This window comes from Eurosta solidaginis, chromosome 1 (assembly GCF_040869045.1).
Source record: "Eurosta solidaginis isolate ZX-2024a chromosome 1, ASM4086904v1, whole genome shotgun sequence".
In the NCBI taxonomy this organism is placed as follows: domain Eukaryota; kingdom Metazoa; phylum Arthropoda; class Insecta; order Diptera; family Tephritidae; genus Eurosta; species Eurosta solidaginis.
In genome coordinates this window covers 393,960,221-393,986,330 of record NC_090319.1, presented here as the reverse complement: position 1 = coordinate 393,986,330, position 26,110 = coordinate 393,960,221, and the positions used below count along the sequence as shown (strand labels likewise).

Below are 26,110 nucleotides of genomic sequence, written 5' to 3'. Positions count from 1 at the left end.
CCGAGTCGCTACTATACCTACGAGTTTTCATTTCATTATATTTCGATTGTTAAATTGCAACCTGGATATGTGACAGGTGATACGGTGGGTGAAGTTTTTACTAATGACATTGAAAAGGACGTAACCATAAATGCATATATACCTATTCGTTTTAATTAATGTGAGGCTCTTCTCAGAATTAAGCCTTCTATCTACTGTCTACGTTCGTACAAACACATACATTCTTATGTACGTACATATGTATAAAGCTATTATATATATTTGTATGTGAACTTATTTATTTATCGAGGGTGCAAGCGAATATTGGGAAAATGTTTGTGTATCCTATACATATATATTCATGTATGTATGCATATGTATATTTCTGCAATGGGCAGGTGGTATATATTTTTATATTTGTTGGCGATGAGTTGTCTGAGAGAGAAACACGTGCCACAAAATAATGACCGCCACTGAGCGTCAAAATAGTGGCGAAAGTAAACCAAGTGAATTGTAAAAAAGCAGCGAAGTTTCAAAACTATGGTATGTACATATGTACATATGTACATATCTACAACAATGCCTTATATTGCCGAAAAAAAACTTAAATTTGGTTTTTAATAGCACAATTGCTAAATAAGAACTTATAATGCAGACTATGAGCAATAGAGTTGGATTCGATTCGATTTTTTTAAGAATCGATTTTTTCGATTCGATTCTAGAAAAAAATCGATTTAATCGATTAAATCGAACCGAACAAAGCTTATTTAAATTTTGCTTATTCTTTGTGACAGTGTACTTACTTACTTACGTACTTAACCATTTACTCAATTTTTCGCGACAAATAAAGCTGGCCAGTTTCTTTCTCGTTTCGTTGCCTGCCGACAAAATTGAAAGCATCAAGGAATACCACATATGTAGGTCTTCACTTGATCCTTTCATCGGAGTGGGAATTTGTGTCATGGTTTGCGTAGTTGCAGTTAAAAACTTTATGGAAGTATTTTCATAACTTATTGAAAATAAAAAGGAATAAGAATTGAATTGACAAAATTTCATAAAAATTACTCTTCTGTTTTCGTGTTTGCTGCTGTCTATGCCATAAAAACAATATTGCATATAATGTATTGACTTTAAAAACCAAAAAATATATTGTTACGAATGTTAGCAACACTAAGGGGTACTGCCATCTCTAAGCCGGTGCTAAGCAGTGACGTGAATGCCCATCAATAATTTAATCATTTTGTCTACACCTATGTACGTACACGCAGTGGAGAAGAGATGCACAAACCCATGCAGATATTTTATCTGAGATGCTCCTAAAGGTATGCAATTTAAATTGTGTAAGTGTCGCTCACACATACAAGCGCATGGGGTATGAGAGAAGCTATAAAAATTATACATCTGTGTTGTAGCTGAGAACTTTTTAACTAACAAGTTCTGGAATTTGAAAAGCCTAGAAATATGCAACGACGAAATCAGACATTATAAAAAGGCGACAACAGTAGAGGCGAGTTTGAGTTTCATTTAAGCTATCAGCCAGTTTGGTAATTTAGCAAGCTAGTTGCAAAGTATAAATGTTATTGTGAAGTACTTTAATAAAGGCCAAATACAGTCCCCCAGTCCCTTTCCGAGCCTCAGTCCCAGTCCCACTCCGAGTCTCAGTCTCAGTCCCAGTTCTATTCCTAATCCCAGTCCCAGTCCATCTCTGTTATACTTCCCGGAAAAAGCACTAATATAGGCAAATTTATATACTAAATTTCAGGCAAATCGAAGAGGACGTATGTAAATAGGTAAGTCGGTATTATTAATTCTTGTCTTTATTTCGGCTTCGCATGCATATTTATCAGTTTTGCCAGGTTTATGCGACTAAATCGAATATCACAATGAACTTTAGAGCTCTCAGCAACAGCTTCCATTTGAAATCCATAATACACACACATTTTTCGCGACAAATAAAGCTGGCCAGTTTCTTTCTCGTTTCGTTGCCTGCCGATAAAATTGAAAGCATCAAGGAATACCACATATGTAGGTCTTCACTTGATCCTTTCATCGGAGTGGGAATTTGTGTCATGGTTTGCGTAGTTGCAGTTAAAAACTTTATGGAAGTATTTTCATAACTTATTGAAAATAAAAAGGAATAAGAATTGAATTGACAAAATTTCATAAAAATTACTCTTCTGTTTTCGTGTTTGCTGCTGTCTATGCCATAAAAACAATATTGCATATAATGTATTGACTTTAAAAACCAAAAAATATATTGTTACGAATGTTAGCAACACTAAGGGGTACTGCCATCTCTAAGCCGGTGCTAAGCAGTGACGTGAATGCCCATCAATAATTTAATCATTTTGTCTACACCTATGTACGTACACGCAGTGGAGAAGAGATGCACAAACCCATGCAGATATTTTATCTGAGATGCTCCTAAAGGTATGCAATTTAAATTGTGTAAGTGTCGCTCACACATACAAGCGCATGGGGTATGAGAGAAGCTATAAAAATTATACATCTGTGTTGTAGCTGAGAACTTTTTAACTAACAAGTTCTGGAATTTGAAAAGCCTAGAAATATGCAACGACGAAATCAGACATTATAAAAAGGCGACAACAGTAGAGGCGAGTTTGAGTTTCATTTAAGCTATCAGCCAGTTTGGTAATTTAGCAAGCTAGTTGCAAAGTATAAATGTTATTGTGAAGTACTTTAATAAAGGCCATTTTTCCATTATTCAATATTGGAGTTATTTATTCAACAGTTTAGTGATTCGAACTTAACAGAAGATTGCAAATAAGAGGATTTGCAGTAAATTCGTTACAATATATATTTAAGCTTTTATTGCATATATCCTTTATAGCTATGACAATATATTCATTTAAATATTGTTAAATATTAATCAAATAATTTATTTTGTAGATTCATAGTCCGTATAAGTTTTGGTTGCATATGTACAAAGAACACCATGAATTAGACGCACTAATGCTGCAAATTGAGAAAGAATGTAATTCCTTTTTTATTGTACTTTTTAAAGAATCTAAAATATATTCCAGACGTTTTTACACATCACTTGATCCTGAAGAATTTTGTATCCCAAGCGTATGTATTTGTCCTGGTCAATATATTGCTTACCAGAAGTGCGCTGAAATTTCAAAACAATAAAGCTAAATTTATAAAAACAAAAACTACACAATATGTATTTCCTCAAGCGTCCGTAAAAGAGATAGTGATGAAATTTTCGATCCCTAAAGAATCGAACGATTTTTTAAAAAAAATCGATTCTACATTTCTAAAAAAAAAGAGCGATTAAATCAATTGAGAATTGAATCGAAATGCAGCTCTAATGAGCAAAGCACCCTGTAATATCCAACAGAAAAGTCGCATAAAGTCAATAAAATAGATAAGGTTAGGAGGGAGAACCTTTTTTTTAAGTATCAAATAATTTTTTTCTGCTCTGTGGAAACAAAATTATTCACTATTTTATTTCAGATTTCATTTTTATTTTGATTAAATTTTTAGCTTTTAATATAACATATTGTATTATAACATATGTAATGTATTTCTTTGATTTTATTTTATCGTACATTAGTGTATGCCTAAGAATTTTCTAACTATAGAGCGTGTCGATAAAATAACAGCGAGCGGTATTGTGTTTGGTACACCTACATATGTCTATTACGTAAGCCTGATTATCTTGCTTATTTACGATCGTTATACAAGGTCGGTTATGTAGCATGGTACGATCTGTTAGAATATATCGGTCCCAATACATTTTGAATGCGCTGTTTTCTAGCGTTGCTTCTTTGGTATATGCGTAGTATGGGCATTCCGCTGTAATTATATCATAGCGCAGAGCTAGTGTTTGATATACTACGATCTTTGCTACCTGGTTATGCCTTTTAAATATTTGGTAGCCGCCAATATAACACATGCACTCGTGATGTGGTGAATTGTTTTCGGCTGTCTTTGGCATCGTCTACAATTATAATTTTTAATAGGATCTCGAATCACATATTTGCAGTGGTTCCTTGTTGCAATAACTTGGTCTTGGATGGCCAGCATGAGCCTCTCCGTTTCAGCAGATACCAGAGTGACTTAACCACTCATTGGATGCTGATTTGTCCACCTCTGCATGTTCCAAAGCGTATATATGCGTGTCTTCCATGAATAGCTTTCATTTTCCACTCTTGTATCAGCGACGGTACAAGCTCTCCATCGGAGGGGAGCTCGTGCATTGTAACATCATGTAGATTTAGTGGGGAATGCTTTCAATCTGCCTTGCATATCCTTTCTAAGAGGGGCCTGTGTTGGTTTTGGAAGTGTATGCGTAGCTTATGAACATATTTCCTGTGCAGATGCCTACTGGCGTGGCAAGTAGAGGTGTTCTATAGCAGATTTAGAGTGGTGGACACCAAGTTTTGTTAGCAGCGTCCTTGTTGCTCTTTTCACGCTGTTCAACTCTGCGTCCGACCATTTGATTGTGGCGAAAGTGTAGGTGAGTACGTACATAAATCGCGTATATATTATTTTATTTTATTTTAATTTATTTTATTTTATTTTAATTTATTTTATTTAATTTAATTTGTTTCTCATATGAAATCAATTTCTTTTTATATGTAGCACCCTATAGACACAAAGCTTACACGCATATGTATGTGAGTATGTGTATTAATATTATGAACACAACACATCCATATGTACATACATATATTTATTTTCAGAAAATATTCATGCTTATATGTGCATATGTATGTCTTATAAGTGTTATATATAAAACATGCGCCGCCATAGGTTGCGACCAAACCAGGAAAATTTCCCTCGTTTTTATCTTTGAATGATGAGAGCCAAAAGGAAAGTGCGTGAGCCTGTAAGAGATATCCATGAAAATAGACCAAAGTCGGCAGAGAACAAGTCAAAATGAAACCGAAAATGAGGAAAATAAATAACAACACCAAACACAATACACGGATACATAGAACGCAAGTGCCAATCCACGAGCAAGAAAGAAAGTCCTTCCTTTTCCTTTGCTCTTGGTTTGGTTGAGTGAAATCGAAGCCAAAAACGCAAAGCAAAACGGGGCAGAATACAAACCGAAGGCAGCGCTAAAGGCAAAACAGAAAACAGCCACCATTGAAATACATACATACAAACACACACATACACACAGGAGAACAAATGTTAAATGTGCGTGAGCTGGGTATGTTTTCATTTCATTTTTTCTTTTCTTCTTTTCCTTTCTTACCTTCTGAATTTTCATATAATTGTTTGTATGTATGTAGCTAACGTAAAACAGGGGAATAAAAACAATTTTCCCATTTTCCAAATAACGCTACTTTAATGGCGGAAATCTGGTGGCCGCTAATGCGCTCCTTTTCGCTCCTGCTCTTCAAATGCTTGACAGATGGATGGCGAAATGAAGTAAATAGAATGAGGGTGACATGGGGAAAACCGCAATAAAAGGGGTGATTGGGTGGCTCGCTTGTTCGTTGAAATCACAAAAATGCCAATCAGTCGCGTAAAAAAATTTAATTTGTAGAATGTCAATGCATATATGTATGTACATATGTACATATGTATATACTCACGCATACATGCTCGTAGCCTTTCAAATATTCTACATACAGGCTTTGTGAGGGGATTTTTCCTAAATTTCATGTACAGCAAGTGGGTATGTAGGCCATTTCATTCCTTGTTTGTGTTCCATTTACTAATGCCTACATAAAAAATATGCTTGGACTTACATACATACATATACATAAATATTATATTCGTATGCTAACATTAAAAGAGGGCAAGGTATATTTAAGGGCGGATTTCTTTTACTTCTGCGAAAAAACCCTAATAACAGTACATATATACATATGTACGTACAATCATAAATACATATATACACAAATTTTCCATTATCCCAACCTAGTCCTCGTGTAAAATTTTACATTCTGCGCAAATGGCATTTGAACGTAAAAAAAAACATAAATAAAAAAAAAATAGCAACAAATGTATCATCGTTTGCAACTTTCGCTTCGCCACCATGGCAACAAAAAATATGGAGTTTGAGTCTTGACATCATTTTTCATCTGCGCATAAATAAAATTACAACACCCTCCGGCAATGTCATAAACACTACCCGAATAAAGCAGCAGCCCCTTCCCACTCTCCTTTGTTTCTCGAAATACGCCATGGAGATTGGCGTTCTGTCATATCGTCAGTTGCTATTAGTCGGTAAAATTTAGTAGATATTGCGTTGGATTTTGGGTTACAAAGCCGCTTGCTGATTGGATAATTTTTGGAGTATGGGGAATTAAAAAATTTGTGGGCTACGAATTTCAATTCGCAGATATAAATACATATGTACATATGTATATGTATGAATGTACATAGTAAGTATATAAAACACATTTCTGCATACACTCCCATAACCATGATGATATACAAATGCGAAGGCCTACTTCTTTTAAATTTCCTTCTTTGTTGAAGGAAAATAATTAAAATGTATGAATATCTACATACATACATATTTATGTATACTAGAGTACACGGCAGACTCTGTTTTGCCCGAAATTGGTTTGCCTATATTTTAAAAGTGACCCTTGTTTTCCTCTTCACTTTCTATCCCCTCTATCTTCAATTTTCCTTATTATTCTTGTCCATCCCATTCCCACTCACGCTCCTATTCCCATTTCCATTCCCACTCACACTCCTACTACTACTTCCACTAACACGCATTCCCACTTTCACTCCAGGTCCCACTCCAACACCCTCTACTTCTCTAACCTCAGTTTCCTCATATATGGAAGCTCTATACCAAATATTGAATACCTGATCGGACGACTTCAATATCTTTGCTCCTATAAACCGCTACGAAAGTGTATAAACTAACGCAGGTCCGATTTTTAAGATCGTATAAAGAAAGATAATTGAGACGTTCTCTTGTCCGATAATAATCCTCCCTGCATTGTGTCTACTTACTTAGTAAACAGAGACATATGTATCTATGTATGTCTGAAAAAAAATCTTACCTCCCCCTCCTCCTCACCATGTTTGATCTCTGTCTCTCCTATGTATTTTCCCCCTTTCATTTTCTCGATTCTTCTCTCTTGTACTCCTTCTTATTTCCTTTCCCTCAACCCCCACTATTTTTCTTTATCTCCTTCTCTGCTCTAGGTTCCTTTCCTTCTTATCCTCCCCTCGAATCCATTTTTATCCCATTTCCTACTCCCACTCCCTTTTCTCTCGCTCATCCTATCTAACCCTATTTGATACCCAAATTGTGAAAACGCATCTTGGGTTATAAATTTATCAACAGTTTTTGCAGTCGCTTTTATATATGAGGAACTGAAGTTCAAAATGGTATCTTTTGATAAATTTTCTATTTTTTTTTAGAATCTGGTACAACATCCTTAACTCTATTGATATTTTCATCAAATTATATAAAATATAAAAAAATAATTAAATTTACGCTTGGGGTTAAAATATCTTTTTGGAAAATTTAATAAATAATTCAATATTTATCACTATTAGTAAGGTATATAAATATTGTTAATATATTTCTTATTATAAATAATTTGTTGTGTTTTTTGTGAATTAAAAATTATTATCAATATTAATGTTAATGTTAATTTAAATCAACGATCTCTCATTAAAGTCAAGGGCTTTTATCTTGGGACACCGCAGCACTACGTTCATTTCGGCTGTGAATGCATGCTTGTTTACAGACATTGTGAATTCATACAAGTGTAAAATCTTTCTATTCCTCCATTGCCATACCTACCTGTCAAAGAATAGCTGACGGGGAGAACGGCTGTTGCGAATGGCCAGAGAATGGATTAAAGGTTTGTTTTTTGCTCGCGGTTAATAAATTGAAGTGCCATTAATTGCCCATTTGTGTTCTAAGCCAACTTTTCTTTTAAATGTGTCTACAGAAAATCATATTCCAAATTAATATTAATTTTTAAAATCGAGTTAATTAGACAGTATGACGAGGCAGATAAGCTAACATTTTAAAATATGTCAAAAATTCAATATAGCAGTCCCCTACAACAATGTTTGAAAAAAACTACTGAGCATAATCATTTTAGTCATTGAAATGCGATTTAACAGGTGATCCAGGCTGTTTACTATTGTGAACGTTTTTTTTTTTTCAAACCTCGCCACTTGTATAAATTCACAATGTTTACAAACTTGAAATTGTTCATGCAAACATAATTTTTTTAGGTCACCCTACTATTTACAAATATGAACATATATGTACATATAATCTCCAAATAATAAAATATAAGTCATGCAAATTCTTTTCAATTATCCTGCTTTTCGAAGTACAATCTTTTTACATCCTTCAGTTCCTTGAAAAATCGCAAAAAATCTTGAAAACAACCCTTAATGCGAAACCTAGTGACGCAGTGAGTCATATTTAATTCACAGTGGGATGAGGATCAATACTTGAATGAGAAGAGCATCGCCAGAACTGCTTAACGGCATACAAACCTGACTTATTCAACGCGCCCGAGCATCAAATAAACCCCAAAAGCCTTATAAGCAACTTAGATTTCATTGTAAGACCAAACTTGCTTTCGTAGTAACTAGAACGGTGATAGTGGAGGAGATATTACTAACATTATTTGGAAACTTTCGTCGTAGATGACGCATCACCAAATGTACACGGAAGTGTTCGTGTCAACCGAAAGACGAACTTTAGCACGCAAAAAACGACGACATGAAAAACGCCTGCAAGCCAAACACAGCGACTCACAAAAAAAAAGCCTGCAAAAAGGACGAAGCATAGCAAGGCTTTACAACACGCAAAGTCAAACGCGACACATACACAAACAAAACACTACTTCGTATGATATTGCCTTAGAAGGCTGGATACGTATGGATGTGTGCGTGACGCAGTTGCGAAATAGAAAGTCAATAGCTGCGTGTTAAAATTGTGGTTGTGTTGCGTTTTGGGGCTTTTCAGGCTTTTCGGGCTGAAAAATGTATTTATATTCATATCGAATACCTTGGGCCAAATGGAGTTAACTCAAAAGTCTTGATTTTTTACTAAGCATACCATCAAATTAATGAGTCACATTATCTATGGACCCGCATAACAGACTCCTAATTCACTTGTTGCGTTAATGACTATTTAGATTTAGGTGTTCTAGGCATGCCGCCTATCTTTTTATATGTACATATTTAAAATTATAACTTATAATTGTAAATTTGTACGGAAATGTCTTTTTAAAAAGCTTTCTAAACCTCTTGTAATTTTTATGAATAAAGGGGGATAGGATAGTCTATATATTTTAACAAAGGTTTCGATTACATTTTGGTATTCAGGCTATAATTTGGAAACTATAAACTCTGCGGCTTTCGCTTGTTCAGCCCTTTTAAGAGTTTTTTTTTTATAAAAGACGATACGCAACAACTTATTTGTCAAACACTGCTGTGTAAGAACGACTGGCAGAGTTCTCAGTGCCAAAAAAACACATAAATTTTAGGAATCGGATAGCAGTAAAAAAAAAAAACGAACAAAAAAAATCAACTTTGGCTCTTTTAGAAGGTTAAAGAAAACAATTTATTCAATACCCTCTTAACATAAGCTTCAATTGCACAACCAAAAATAAGAATAATCTGCCGGTTAGCGTTTTTGGAAAAATTTGATAAAAAAACATTTTGTATTTAAAAACATTTTGTGTTTGAAAAATAATATCTCTTTGGGAGAGAAAAATGTACCCTGAAAATGAATATCCATGAGTAATAATTTAAGATTCATATCTGTGGATACTTTTGATTTCACTGAAAAATCGTACTTCACTATTTATTTTAAGTAACATTTGATTGCTGTTCTGGATCCGATTCCGTTGTATACACTGAAAGAAATAGTGCTAGTAAAATCAACAAATCGGTTCTGTTGTTCTTGACTTAACGGAGATTCGGTGAAATTGATCGAATTATGGTTAATTCGACCGAGTTCTTTGTCAAGCGAACAAATTAGTTTGTCATTTCAACAGAAGAGAAATTGTCGCTCTTAAGTTAAGTTTGTAAAATTGACAGATTCCTAATCAATCTAACTGATTTTTCAGTTAACACAACTGATCCTACAGGTCATTTCAACGGCGATCAACTGTCAATACATGAGCAACTTTCATAGAGAATTTTACGCTCACTGCGCTCTCAACTTCTCGTCCAAGCGAAATGCAAAATTGCGCCCTCTTGTTGCAAAAGTTTTGCTTGAACGAACATGATTTTTCCAAAGTTAGTAACATTTTGTTCAAGTTTCTATGAATTTTCACTCACGCGAACGAGTCTAAAAATACAATAAAAAAACATCCTTTTTTAATGTTGATGTTTCCGACAAAATAAAATTTTGAGTTGTTTTGGAATCGTTTCAACTTAAAGTGCTACGAAAATTAAACTTGCCGAATTACATGTAAAGTAACTCCAGTGGTGAATTACCCTCCTGCGATTTGATTCTTTACTTTTCTATAACTTACAAGTTCTCTTTTTAAAATGTTACGTCAAACATTTATACTACAAGTTTTGTCCGAAACAATCAAGTGGGGCAACTATATGCGAGAGAAGAAATTGAGAATGAGCTGCGCTGCAACTGAAAGAATTGAGAATCAGTTTTGTGACCAGTGTAGCCATGTTAGCCTTTTCGAGGCTTGATTTAGCCTTTTTGTTTTGCCTTTAGCCTCGAAATTTTATGTTTAGCTTCGTGACTTTTTTCTAGCCTTTTTTACTCCGAATGTATTTTTAAAAATTTCTAAAATAAAATAATTTCAATAGTTCCTGTGAACATCTAATACCTAATAATATGAGTTCTCTACAAAAGATTAATTCTTTTTCTGCTGAAAATTCGTTGAAAATTTCAAAGCCAGATATATTTTCTTACTTTGCAAAAGAGAAGTATAGTTGCTCTTCAAGTCAAATAGCATTAATAGAGCTGCAGTGGCGAAAACTTATAACAATACAATGGAAAAATGTACACTCCACCATGGAATTTACATAAAAATGCATTAAACGAAGCTCCTTTTTTAGAACTTGTCGAATTCATATTTAGTTATTTAGTATTACCACTCAGTAACGCGGAGGTTGAAAGAGTTTTTAGTGGCATGAAAATTCTGAAAACTAAATTAAGGAACAAACTAAAAATTAAAATGCTTAACGCGCTGCTTAATATTAGATGCTCGTTAAAACGATTATCTAAATGTTGTAATGACTTTGAAATTACCGATGATCTCATATCTATGGTAAATAGCCAAATTTTATACCCAGACTTAAGCTCTTCTGATTCTTCAGACGGGGAATATTTTATATAAATAATTAGTTTGTAATATTTTTTTATGTATATACACATATGCAATAATTTAAAGTAATTCCATGTGCTAGTCAAAGAAAATGTGCCTGATATGTTTTGAAACAGGAAGTTATGCTTAAGTTATGTTTATAAGTTTTTGTTTACAAATGTGTAAACTAAAATATAAAAAAAATTAATGAATTAACCAAAAAATTTCTGGCCTTTTTTTAGCTTCTTTTTTTTCTAAATTTAGCCTTTTCTAACCTTTTTTTTTACCAATCTAGCTTCTTTTTTTTACATCACCTGGCAACACTGTTTGTGACTACTATTTTCATTTCTATATATATATGTATGTATATGTATGTAGCAAGCATGCCTATTTATGTATTCACATATTTACGTATTTATATGGCGGCCGCTGTGGTGTGATGGTAGCGTGCTCAGCCTACCACACCGAATACCCTGGGTTCACACCCCGGGCAAAGCAACATCAAAATTTTAGAAACAAGCTTTTTCAATTAGAAGAAAATTTTCTAAGCGGGGTCGGCCCTCGGCAATGTTCGGCAAGCACTCCGAATGTATTTCTGCCATGAAATGCTCTCAGTGAAAACTCATATGACTTGCAGATGTCGTTCGTAGTCGGCATAAAACAAGTAGGTTCGTCCCGACAATTTGTAAGAAAAACTAAAAAGAGCACGACGCAAATTATAAGAGAAGTTCGGCCTAAAACCTCTTCGGAGGTTTTCGCGCCTTACATTTATTTACATATTTATATGGCAACATAGGTACTTTCATACAAAGCTGTCGCAACAACTTTTTTTGTTCATTGGACTAATAAAACGGTAAATTACGAATCAACGATTTGTGCGCAGTTGCTTCAACATCTTGTTGCGATGGATAAAAATTGACAGAAATTTCGGTTGAATTGACCAGTCGGTCAATGGTTGATTTTACCAGTCTTTTTCTTTCAGTGTAATTCTAACCATTCAGCTATCACCGAAAAATTCTGAAGTAATCATTAAGGTAATTTATCAGCGATGGAATATATTCAGATGATCCTTCAGAATGAATTCGAAATATCGACCAAAACAAAATTACAATTAAGCTGCCGGGCAACGCACAAAATTTGCTTGATGGTTGCCATAGCAACGTGTAGTTTTGTGCGGTTCGGGTGATTGTTGCTTGCCCGGCCACCACACAAGCAGAAAGCATCAAGCGCCATTTGTATTGAAACATGTCATCGGATAACAATTTTTTATTGCTTGTAAATTTTGCGAATTTTCAAAAAAATTTTTCAACTTTCTTCTAAGAATTTTTTCGAGTATGTAGCTTATTCAATTATATAATAAGATGCTAATCTTAAGCCACTAAGAAAATTACCTGATTTTTGGCAATTTTTTTTTTCCATCCGACCTTTGCATTCGTAGGTTTCAATAAACCGCAACGTAAAATCTTTTTCTTCCGCGAGCTTGCTCATTGCACGTTCTCACAAAACTAAAGCGGCAGTTACCCACCGACGTGTGCCGTACGTACGGACGTTTGTCGTACGAAACACGTTTGACCGAACCCTCAAGCCCGTAGGAATCAATGTGTGCGTCTGTGTACATGTACATAACATATTTGGGTGTGTATTGTTTACAGCAAAGCACTGTTGCCATTGACCAGTTTGAATGCATCCTTATGCAAACGTCAACTTTTGGAATTACAATTTTTCATGGTGCAAATGGCAGAAACAAATACTGAGTAAGGATTTCTAGTTCATTTATTTGTAACCTACAATTTTATATAATAATTTTAGGATATTTCAACAAAATTTTAAACAATCTTTAGGCTTTTTTGTTTAATAACTGCAAAGGGTCAAAAATTAGCGCACACACGTTTACTAGGCAACTCTGTCTAGTGAGAGAGCGATCAGCTGACACGTTCTTACGGAAAAAATCAAAATTGTTTTGGTTTCTACGTTCCGGGCTACGTACGTAAGTGCGTTGAACGTCGGTGAGTTTTCGTTTACATTGCACACTCATAAGTTATGCGGCAGTTACCCACCGACGTGTGCCGTACGTAAGGACGTTTGTCGTACGAAGCACGTTTGACCGAACTCTCAAGCCCGTACGAATCAATGTGTGCGTCTGTGTACATGTACATAACATATTTGTGTGTGTATTGTTTACATATAAGCACTGTTGCCATTGACCATTTTGCATGTATGCTTATGGAAACATCAACTTTTTCCAATTTAATTTTTGATATTGTAAAAGGCCGGAATACATATTAAATAATTATAAATAGATTAAATATTTATAATCAGCACTTTTAAATATTTATTTCGAATTATTTCCACAATTTTTCAAACTTTAATTAGGCGTTTTTGCATAAAATTGCAAACGGTCAAAAATTAGCGCACAAAAGTTTACTAGGCAACTCTGTCTAGTGAGAGAGCGATCAGCTGACACGTTCTTACGGAAAAAATCAAAATTGTTTTGATTTCTACGTTCCGGGCTACGTACGTACGGGCGTTGCACGTCGGTGAGTTTTCGTTTACATTGCACACTCATAAGATAGGTCGTGTCAGCTGACACGTTTTTTCTACGTACGTTCGTGGGTAACTGCCGCATTAGGTCGTGTCAGCTGACATGTTTTTTCTACGTACGTTCGTGGGTAACTACGGCTCAAAGCGGCAGTTACCCAACGACGTGTGCCGTACGTACGGACGTTTGTCGTACGAAACACTTTTGAGCGAACCCTGAAGCCCGTAGGAATCATCAATGTGTGCGTCTGTGTACATGTACATAACATATTTGTGTGTGTATTGTTTAGAGCAAAGCACTGTTGCCATTGACCAGTTTCATGCATGCTTATGGAAACAACTTTTTCCATTTTAATTTTTGGTGTTGTCAAAGGCCGGAATTAATATTAAATAAATATAAATAGATTGCATATTTATAATCTGCACTTTTACATAATTATTTCGAATTATTTTCATAATTTTTCAAACTTTAATTAGGTGTTTCTGCATAAAACTGCAAACGGTCAAAAATTAGCGCACACAAGTTTACTAGGCAACTCTGTCTAGTGAGAGAGCGATCAGCTGACACGTTCTTACGGAAAAAATTGTTGTTTTGATTTCTACGTTCCGGGCTACGTACGTACCGTTTTTGTACGTACGTTCGTGGGTAACTGCCGCTTTAAACGTATAAAATATTGTGGTTTTGAACATTTGATCATAATTTTGTTTGTTAGTAGTAATTGATTATGATGTTAACACTGATTTTTTGGTGTCATTTATAATAACGATTCGCATGCCTTTTCGTGATTTTTTAAACAATATTTGTAGGGCTCCTGTTTACAGTCGATTGTTCGACTAGTCGATTATCAAGAGCTTTAATTACTTGATAATTTTTGGAAATGGTTTTTTGTCACAGCATGAAAGCATGCAAAAGCGTCGACCTTAACTACAGCTCTAGTTATGAGGATATAGATCTTAGATTAAGATTATGATTGAAGTCACTTCCAGAAGTCCAAACATGTTTTATTATATTTCTTAACTTAATAGTTTTGGTGATCATTCCTGATGAGGAATATTGAGGTTTCTCATGGTTCAAACAGCTCAGAAGCGCCAAGTTTTTCATCATTTTTCCACAGATTTGTTGGAATTGTTAATTGTCGAGCCGTCAACTAGTGCGGCTTCTGACAGAAAAATTTTATATAATTTATCAAAATGAACTAAGTCCACATGCTTTCGGTCTAGTTCTTTTTTAATTCAAAAGTGTATCCCATGGCGGAACCATACAAGGTGGCAGCATAGTGACATACCTACAAACATAAATAAAAGTTCCATGTACTTTGTTTTTGTAAATTCGATGGATAATGTCAAAATTGTACTGCGCCGGAAGTTGATGTATCAAATCAAATAAAAAAATTACAAATCAGCTGTACCATGCTGCCACCTTGTATAGTACCGCCATGGTGTATCCTAAAAATTGTTTTTCTGTAAAAATCGTTTAACTTATCATTATTCTTTATTTGCCATGACTTCAAGCTTATATTTTGCAAACATTTTTACAGTTTTGCATCAGCTTTATCAAATGGACAGCTGGGAAACAAATAAATCCAGTTTCCCTAAATTTGCTAATTATGAACTTATACTGTTTTCACACAGATGGCTTATTGAATAATAAAGGCAGTTTTCTTCATTAAGACGTTTATTGATCTCAATCTTCCCTACAAAATTCGAATCTATAATTATTTCATTAGTAACTAATCGAATGCCTAATGAAGTCAAAAGCACAATCCAACTCTGTTGGCAGCGTCTCGCTTCTTGGTTTTTGGTGTGTTCAGTGCTTAAAAATGTCATTTGTCAAAGTAAATGTCATTATTGTCTGTCATATAGCGTTCTCATTTTATTCGCTTGACATTTCATCCTTCATACTAATCGAGCAGTTACTTCTGTGTGAAAGCATAAAATTTACGATTTCATTAGAAGGTGAAATGAGATCATTAAGTTTCTGTGTGAAAACAGTATTAGGCAGGTTCGATACATATATAATAATGAATGCCTGTATTAGTGGCACATAGTCGAAATAAGGTATACACTTAAAGTTAGTTACAGCTTTTGACATAATTTCCTATGAGCTATCTTTCAATAAAGGTACAACTAATTTTAAGTTCCTACTAAATTTCGATTATGAGTATGCCTCAACAGATTTAACCCCAAAAGAATAGGGCTGAACAGTTATGTAAGAGCACAGGATCATTGTTTTTCCTTGTGTCTATCCTTTTTTATAAGGGTGCGTAAAATTTATAATTTTGCACACATTCGAATATATCTGCATACATACATACGTACTTTTATCAATCTGCTCATTCCCTTATTCACTTTGAATTTCTAATTTAACTTCCTGAAATAACAAGATATATAATTATGTGTGTATGTATGTACATATTTACCCATTCATATGTATCTGTTTGCAAAAAAACATCTTTGTATACATATGTACATATACATATATATCCAGATTTCAGATGTGAAGGTCAAGCGCATAATTTTACCACTCCCAATTTGATTCGAAAAAGGGGTTGAATTAAAAATGATTGAAATTTTGTGAATGTGAAATGTGTATCCATGAAATACTGTAATTTAACGTAAAAGCTCGTATGACCAAAGTAATTTACATATTTGCAGCCCCGCCAACATCTGCGCCCGGTGCAAAATATTTGGTTTTAAACACAAATAAATAGGAAATATGAACCATAGATTAATTGTAAAGGTCCACAACAAAATGAAACCGTTCCAAATTGTAAAAAGAAAAATACTGACCTTCAATGCCAATCTCTAGTTTAGACATCATATATAAATATGTATAAGGACGATGAGTAAGAGAGGAAGAGGGAAATGGATAAAATGTGAGAAAAATGATGGAGGTAAAAAAGAAAGGGAGGGTGGGATGCAGAAAACGAAATGGTGAGAGAGAAAGAAAGAGAATGGATGAAGGAGTGTAAACGGAATTGAAAAAGAGATAAACAGAAAAAGGAGGGGAAGTGGAATAGAAAAGGAGAGGGTGTCACAATCATTGTAAATTAGAATTTAGCCGCGTCAGGTCAGTTATCCCTGTACCGCGATACCAATTGGGACCACCAGAGATCAAATCTTCCTCCACCTGCCGCTCTCAACTCAGCGGAGATCACACAGTGAAGCGATTGTTCGTGTGTTTGGTGCTCAGGGCATCACAACTTTATAAAGCGTATTGAGTCGGTACAGAAGCAATTCATTATATTTTCACTACGTGGTCTTAACTGGGATTCAATGGTCCATTTGCCACCATATAGAAATAGGCTTCTCCTTATTAATCTGCGAACTTTAGAAAATCGAAGAACTCTACTCGGGGCAATGTTCATACATAAGCTCATTATGGGCGAGATTGACTCCTCCGATCTTGTTAGTCGACTAAATTTTGCTGTTCCTGGTAGAACGTCCAGCCACTTTGTGCCTTTTCATTTACCACTTTGCCGGCAAAATTTTGCCAAAAATAATCCACTGCGTAACTGGTGTTCGCACTTCAACAACTTGTATAACTGCATCAGCTTTGAATGGTCGTTTTCCGCGTTGCATAATTCGATACTCTCACATGTGGCCAGATTTTTTTTTACTTTCTTTCGGGTGCACCTCATAATCCCGACTTTCAAAATCCCGACTTTCAAAATCCCGACAATTTTCAGAAATCCTGACAACAAAATTCCGACATAACGAAATCCCGACAGCACATAATCCATATAAATTTACTAAAATTTCGTTATTAAACAAATTTTAGTTAAAATTGTTAGAAGAATAATAGAAAATTATAAAATTACTAGCAGACCCGGCAGACGTTGTTCTGCCCTAAATTTGGTCTATCTGCATACATTTTAATAAGCTTTTTCCGTCTAAGTCTGCCCTACCCCTCTACACTTTTTCCTAATCTTTTTATTCACTCCTCCCTCCGTCTTTTTCACTTCATCTATCTCCATCTTCGTCTCATTCTATCTCTTTCTCAGTCTCCTTCTCTCTTTCTCTTCTCTCAATTTTTTCTCATTCTTCTTCATCTCTTATTGCCAGTCCCAGAGGGTGGTATGTGTTTTGTTCCAGTCCCTTTCCGAGCCTCAGTCCCAGTCCCGCTCCGAGTCTCAGTCTCAGTCCCAGTCCTAGTCCTAATCCCAGTCCCAGTCCATGTCTGTTATACTTCCCGGAAAAAGCACTAATATAGGCAAATTTATATACTAAATTTCAGGCAAATCGAAGAGGACGTATGTAAATAGGTAAGTCGGTATTATTAATTCTTGTCTTTATTTCGGCTTCGCATGCATATTTATCAGTTTTGCCAGGTTTATGCGACTAAATCGAATATCACAATGAACTTTAGAGCTCTCAGCAACAGCTTCCATATGAAATCCATAATACACACACATTATAGGGGTATCCGGGTCCACGTTTTGGCCCATATCTCGAGACCCTAGTCACTCAACGGTGTAAAACTTACACTGTATTATAGCACACAACAACAGCTCCAATTTGATACCCATAATATAAAAATACATTCTAGGTGTATCCGGGTCCACGTTTTGGGCTATATCTCGAGACCCTAGCCTCCCAGTTGTATGAAAATTATCCTGTACTATAGCACTCATCAACAGCTCTAATTTGATATCCATATTGTATAAACAGATTCTAGGGGTACCCGGGTCCACGTTTTGGGCTATATCTCGAGACCATAGCCTACCAGTTGTATGAAAATTATCCTGTACTATAGCACTCATCAACAGCTTTCATTTGATATCCATATTGTATAAACATATTCTAGGGGTACCCGGGTCCACGTTTTGATCTCAAGACCCTAGGCACGTAGCGAAAAAAAAGGTAGACGTTGTCCGATTCTCAGACCTACCCAATATGCTCACAAAATTTCATGAGAATCGGTTTAGCCGTTTTGGAGCAGTTAAGCCTCTAACACCGTGACAGAAGAATTTTATATATTAGATTATTATTTCTAAATTTTATTCAGATTATGAAATTACAAGTCAAAGTACATGAGAAAATTAATTAAGAAAAACATTACTTTTTTTAAAGTGCGAAGAGTGTACTACGCAGAACGACATCACCGTGGCGGTAGCCACGGTTATACCACACACCCGGACTTGGCGTGGCGTAGCCCAGGGTTATTTTTTAAGGCGCGGCCGAAGGCCGCCTATGCAGAAAGGTGTTCTATGCAGAATTACTGTGCATGGCGCAGCCGGTGTTGGATCGGCTAAGGATTATTTTTATGAAGCGTGGCCAAAGGCCGCCTACGCAGATAAGTGTTATGCGCAGACATACTGTGGATCGCGTAGCCGGTGTTGTATCGGCTAAGGGTTTTTTTTTTTTAATATTCTTTAATAAAAGGCAATTTTTCAAAATAAATGTCACTGAAACTAAGCGGTTAATCGCGAAAAGTCGTGTTTCAGCCTGTTAGAAAAATGTTAGAAAAATTAGAGCTGTTTTTTCATTCAGCTTTTGGGTCTTAACTAGCAGTAAAATATTCTTATGATGTTATACATGTACAAACATACATACATACATATATGTTCGTGGGTATATACAAACATACATGTGTGATAAGAACCTTTCCTTATGTATGTACGTATATACATCAGATCTAAAGACTCGAGTCATTTTTCTTTTGTCTCGCATGCAACAACATGCTTTTATTATTGTGTTCAATGTCAACTATTTAGGAAATGACGAACAAGTTCCCCTAATAACTAAATTCATTAAGAGTTCCCCCACCACATTCTTTGGTGTTTTTGTGCTTCTGCGAAATTCAATGAAGGAAGTGCAAGGTAGTTAAAAATTAGGTCACCCGTGGCAAAGAAACACTCATATAAACATATCATATAATCAAATACATATGTATATGTTTATGCATATATGGAATGATATGTGAATATATATATAGAGATCAATGTGTATATAACTCAACCCTTTAAGAAGGTATACAGTGTAATATGTACATACACACACAGGCACAAAATAGCTCACTTGCCATCTTCCAGCCGACAGCGCATGCGCAACGCAACCTTCACTTTGGTCTGTGTTGTGCTAGATCCTTCATTCTCTTTACTCATAAAAAAGTTTTCCAAAGTTTGCCCATTGCGTACTATACTTAATGGAATTATATTACTTGCCAAGGTTGTTTATATGGAAGTGTAAAGAAACTTGAAGTGATGGCAAATAAACAAACGAATAAAGAGAGTCATCGCTTTAAACGAATACTCCAAGGCCCAAATTATCCCCGATTGGACTCTGTAAGGGGTGTGGCGCCGTGTTTAAAGTCTAGGTCTTTATATATTTAGTCTTTATTAGGTAATCTAAGCTGGGACCGCTAGACAATGGGAACCAAAATTTGTGTGATATTTTTGATCTTGATTTGTCGTCTCTACAAAAAAAAAAAACAAATTCTGGTGTCAAAACCGCGCTTTGTGGTGTTGTTGTATATTAAATCCAAAACAGGGTGAATTTCATTTCCAAGAAGTGCTGAGAAAAAACTATTCAAAAATGTAATATGTATACATATATATGTATATCTGTGTCGTTTTGTCATAATATTTTAAGTCTAAAAATCATGTTTGGAGATATTAACGATTTTGTTTAAAATTTATTCTGTTGGGGTTTTAAAAAATATTTTTAACCCAGGAAGAAGTTTCACTATTTTTAAAGACAAAATCAACTATTTTTTTTTTAAATATCCTTTTGTAAATGTTATTTTTACTGTTTTACAGTTAAGGTGTTTTGTAAAACGAAATCAAAAGAAAAATGACGACTTAATTAGACTTAATATTTTATTACAAAAGAGAGACTAACGTTTTATAATGTACAAGTGGACATAAGATCTTTTCTTAAAATCAAAACGAGTAAGTAAATAGAGATAGGATGTTTGTATATTATTATAATATAGTTTCAGTTCTTGTTTTTTTTTTTTTTTTATTTAAAACAATAAAAATTCATAGTTGTATAATAAAAAAATGTAATATTCCAGTTTTTCCGTTAGTTTGGGAATAAATGGCTTCAAAGTAAGTAAATAATTATTCGTCATTAACCTCATATTCGGTTAGATCCGGATGGCAATCTAACATATTTTCTGATATTAAGTTCATGTAAAATTCTCTATAAACTTCATCCACAATCTATTAGCTATTTTTTTTTTCTTTTTTGTGTTAATTTTTATTGGAGAGACATAGCAATTTTTTAAATCTTCTTTTTTAACACAACTGATTCCTCGCTTTCTTATATTTATGCATTTGAAAGGTTGTTCTCCACTCAAAGTTGTTTTAAAATATATTTTACCATATTCCATAGTAAATATGTACCACTTAATGTTCTGCCAACTGAGTTTATCACCGTTTTCATCAACTTTTCGCCATGTAAAGGAATTTTTCGATGCGTGTGCAAAATCTAATATATTTGATTGATCCACTTCATTAACCAAAATTTTTTTCTTTACTCCGACTGTTCTTGTAAATTGAAACCAATTCCGGGGATGATGGATTTTTCTTGAAGATTTGTTTTTCTTTTTCAGCATGGTCACTATCGCCCTCCATGTGTGTGTGACCAGGGATCTTGAATTTATGATCTATAATGCTTAAATTGTTTTGTAATTGCAGGAAAATCGCAAAAATAGTTGCAATGAAAGAATTTTTGTTTTGACCTGGGGAAGTAATCACTACAGAAAAGAACATGATATACATTAGCATTTAATTGCAATAAATGAGTAAATACGCATGAAGCTTTTTGGTTTCACCTCTTTTGGCTATGGCCTCATGCCACATGTAGCATATTGGTTGATTTGTTGCACAGTCATGTATGGTCAGATTAAAGGTCCATAATAGCCTTTTGTAGAATGACAGTGAAGTTCTCAACAGAGGTGTAGGAAAAAGCACTGCTGAAGATAAAAAAAACACTTTGAGTTTAATATTGTCACGGATATTAACATCACTAAGTTATACCATCACTAAGGCGATGCCAAGGCCACGATAAGCAGTATTTACGTCAATAATCAAATCATGTATACACAGATATAAGGCAGCCGAAAAATGTCACACACAGATGCATTTACTTATACGCCTATGTATGCGCGAGAGACTGTAAACTACAAACATTCACATAAATAATTCAATCATTATGTATCTACATAAACGAATAAATAATTTCGTCTACACATATGTACGTATACGAGCAGCGGAGCGGCAATGCACAAACACATGCATATATCTTATCTGAGTTGTCACAAGAGAGAGCAATAATTTGTGCACGTAGTTATGGCTGGCGATTTTGTAGCCGAACTAGTAACTTCTGGAAATCGAAGAGCCTAGAAGTATGCAGCGTAAACTATAAGAGCGGGGCAGGCGAGTAAGAAGTAATTCAGTTTGATTTGAGTTTTCAAGCAGTTTGATTAAGACGATATCTAGCGAGCAATAGCAGTGTTATTTTGAATAGTAGAGTTTCATTGAGCTATCAATCAGTGTGGTTATTAAGCAAGCTATTCGTTGCACAGTTTGTTATTGTGAAGTACTTTAATAAAGGCCATTTTGCATTATTACAAATTGGAGTTATTTATTCAACAGTTTTAGATTGCAAATAAGAGCATTTGCAAGTAAATTCGTTACAATATCATTTAGACATTTTTCCTTATAATTTTTTTAGCATCATAAGCTTGTGCTAGATTGAGATGTTCCATTTGCTCTAATTTTAGAGATTCAAGTTTTTCAGATTTGGCAACTTGTATTTTACATTGAAGCAAATCACATTTGTGGCAAGTGGTTTTTTTAATTTTAAATTTACTGTTCCAAACAATTGAGCAAATTTTGAAAGGGATAGGGAATTGTTGTATTTATCTCTATAGAGGCAATGTATTTCAGCTAGAGACAAATCACTCGGTAGATAGCGCTTAGAGGTATCACGACGAGTATACAGACTCATACACGGAAAGCTGTTTATGAAATCTATAATATTCCGTTCTTTTGTCACAGAAAGTTTTCTACAGCACTTATGTTTTCCACGCGAATCTCCAGTTACACTGCCTCCTTCAAGTTTTGCTTTTGCAATCGTTTTTATAAATTGTTCTGTCTCAGATAACGTAAATCTGAAACATTTTTGACAAACTGAAATTCCGTTATCTTCAAGCTTTAAAAAATAATAGTATGAATGTGCTCTGTTTCGAGGATTTTTATCGTGTTTAACTCTTTTTGCAGTGATCGTTTCTTCAATTTCAAATAAGCTACTAACATATGCCTTACGTAAGTTATAGGAGCCTTGCTGCCAATACTGTTTGTGTATCAATTGCTGTTTTTCGTATGTTATTCTATCAGCGCATCTTTTTCTACAAGATTTCAGCGGGCGCACAACACGAGCAGGAATAAGTTTTCCAGCTTTTGAAGTATAACTTTCCCCAAGGTTTCTTAATTGTTTTCGTGACTTGTGCAAGGTTTTATTTGGTATCACTTCGTTTACAATACTTTCTGAATTTTTCAAAATTTTGGTTTTTGTTATACGAAGCCAATAAATTTGTTTAGAAGTAAAATACTTACAACTTCGCTTTTTGAATCCGAGCTGGGCGCCGTGAAATCACTTATATTTAAATTTGAAACAACAATCGAATCGTCAGTAGAAAAATCAACATTACTCATTACTAATGTCTAAAAGACTTAATGCATTTCTCCTTTCCATTTTTATAGAGAAATAGTCATAAAAGCTCGACAGTATTTCCTTAACTCAACAACTTACATATGTAGAAAAAGAGTAGAAATTAGCACACACAAAAACAAACTTATGTTGACTTAAAATACCGTTATCGGCAAACGAAAATTTAGCACGGCATTTTAAGTCGATTTAAGATGTTCTGCAAAATGACATGTTTTAACTTTTTGATAATTTTTATTCTATTATAACAACTTATGTCAATTTAAGTTAAGGAAATCTGGAAAGTTATTTCATAAATAAACGCTCAAGTATTCATAAGGTGTTTGATTCTATTTAACTTGATAAAAATTGTCCAGTATATATTGAGTTTATGTTGACATAAGTTTTGTGCACTGACCGAGTTTTTCAGTACAAGTTTAAACTCCAGTTGAAGTAGACTATAGTTTAACCCTGCCACTTCGGCCGCTTAAGCTCAGATGGCCAGCAAAATTTTATGTTCTCGAACAAAGTGGCAAGTGGAGTTTAAACTCGCACTGAAAACCCAGGCATAATACATAAGTCTTTTAATAGTACTTCATTATTTGATAAATTTAACAACTGATAATTTTTATTTCTAGAGAATTATATCTAACAATGAGTTAGCAACAGGTTTTGTCAGAATAGCATAGAAAGAAATTAGAGTTTGAGGTATATTTAATGCGCTGATAACGTACGCTTGCGATGGGGCGAAATATTTGTAAATTTTTGTCTTATATGTAGTTGAATTTGCTCAGTTCAGGCTTTACCTTCTCGGGTATTGAATTCCAAACTCTTACCATGTTAATGAAAAATAGAACGTGTATGATAAATTCATATTTGTAACCGGAATTTGTTTGACGAGCAAAGAGAAAAACCACAATTAAAAACAGGACTTATGTTATAAAATAACTCCGTCCTCTTGGCATATACAAAAAATTTTCTAGGTCCTAGCTTAAGAGCTACCTCGATCTAGCAACTTTGCCGCCCCTTGACCCAGCGAGCGCAGGACACGCACATAACACGTGTTCGACTGTTTCTACCTGCAGCCCGCACTTCGTACATCTGCTGCTACTAAAGAAACCTAATTTATAAGCATGTGAAGCCAGGAGGCCCATCGTGTTTTTATGCCCATCGTGTGCATTAAGTCATCTTTCTCTCTTTAGAGGTATAATCAACTTAAAAATTTTACATAGCCGCTTTTCTCTCCACGGCTTCTTTGCTTGATGGCTCATATTCAACTCCTGTCTCCTTTTGATTTCTCCGCCGATCGCGTCGTCTACCGTCGATTTATCGAGTGATGCACCCTCCTTTGCCAACTCATCGGCTTAATGGTGTTCGTCATTTAACTTTCCTAAAATGTTCGCAATATTTTCTATTGAAGAATGCTTTTGGTAATTTTTATAAAAATATAAGTCATTCTTTAACATAAAATATAAAAATAGAGTTTAAAACTATACGCGAAAATGCTTCCACTTTTTAATCAGAATTCTTAGAGGATTTTCGAGCCTGCAGTTATATACTCCCGTCCAAAATAGCAAAAAGGCAGTACAGTGTATAAAATGAAATCAAGGAAATATGAAGTGTGTGTTTTACGTTTGTTTTATTTGGTGCAAAACAAAAATGAATGAATATGATCTATTAAATGGTAAATCATGTAAATCTAAAAGCAGTAAAATTAAAATCAAGTTCCTCATTTAACCAGGGGGTGGGGCGGGATGGCCTAGAAGGTTTAAAGTGGTCATATTAATCGCTCCCGAGATGGTCGGGCTAGTACCTTAATGGTGCTTTGTTACCGGAACGTACCGGATCTATATCCGGCAAAGGTTCATCAACAATGATAACACTCCCCAAAACTTCGTTAATACAACAACAACAACACCGTTCCAGACCCCATTTTAACTCCTCAATTGCAGAAAGGGCACTCAGCATGGCCATATTATTAGTTATCAAGTTGAGCAATGACGCATTCTCAATAAATATCTCTAATTGGAAAGAGACGAAATATAAAAAAATGTTTCTTTTCGATTTGGTTTGGTGACAAATCGATTTTGGCATTACGCAAAACTCAGCACAGAACATTAACTTGAAAATTAAGAAGAATATTCTTCTTGTGCTGATTGGGTTATTTTGAAATATAGAGAATTCTGTCCATTGTTAATTCATACAAGTGGCGAATGTTTGATAAAAACGTTCACAATAGTAAACAGCCTCGATCAGCTGTTCAATCACTATTCGATTATTTAAATCATTTGCTCAATATTATTTTTCAAACATTTTTGTAGACGACTGGTATATTGCATTATTTACATATTTTAAAATGTTTGCTTTACTGGCTGCTCACATTTAATATATTAACTAGATTTTAGAAATTAATATTAATATGTAGTCTGATTTTCTGTATACACATTTACAAGAAAAGTTGGCTTGGAACACAAATTAGCAATTCATGGCACTACAAGTTATTAACCGCGAGCAAAAAACAAACCTTTCTTCCATTCTCTGGCCATTCGCGACAGCCGTTCTCCCTGTCAGATATTATTTGACAGGTAGGTATTGCAATGGAGGAATAGAAGGATTTTTCACTTGTATGAATTCACAATAATTCTGCCCATCAATTTAAGGTCCCACCATCA

The 26,110-nt window shown here is 34.7% G+C and overlaps 1 pseudogene; it reads right to left on the bottom strand.

Moving 5' to 3' along the window:
• Window positions 1–23,446, bottom strand: part of LOC137241444 (uncharacterized) — a 36,296-nt pseudogene extending 12,850 nt beyond the window's left edge.
• Between the last annotated feature and the right edge of the window lie 2,664 nt (window positions 23,447–26,110).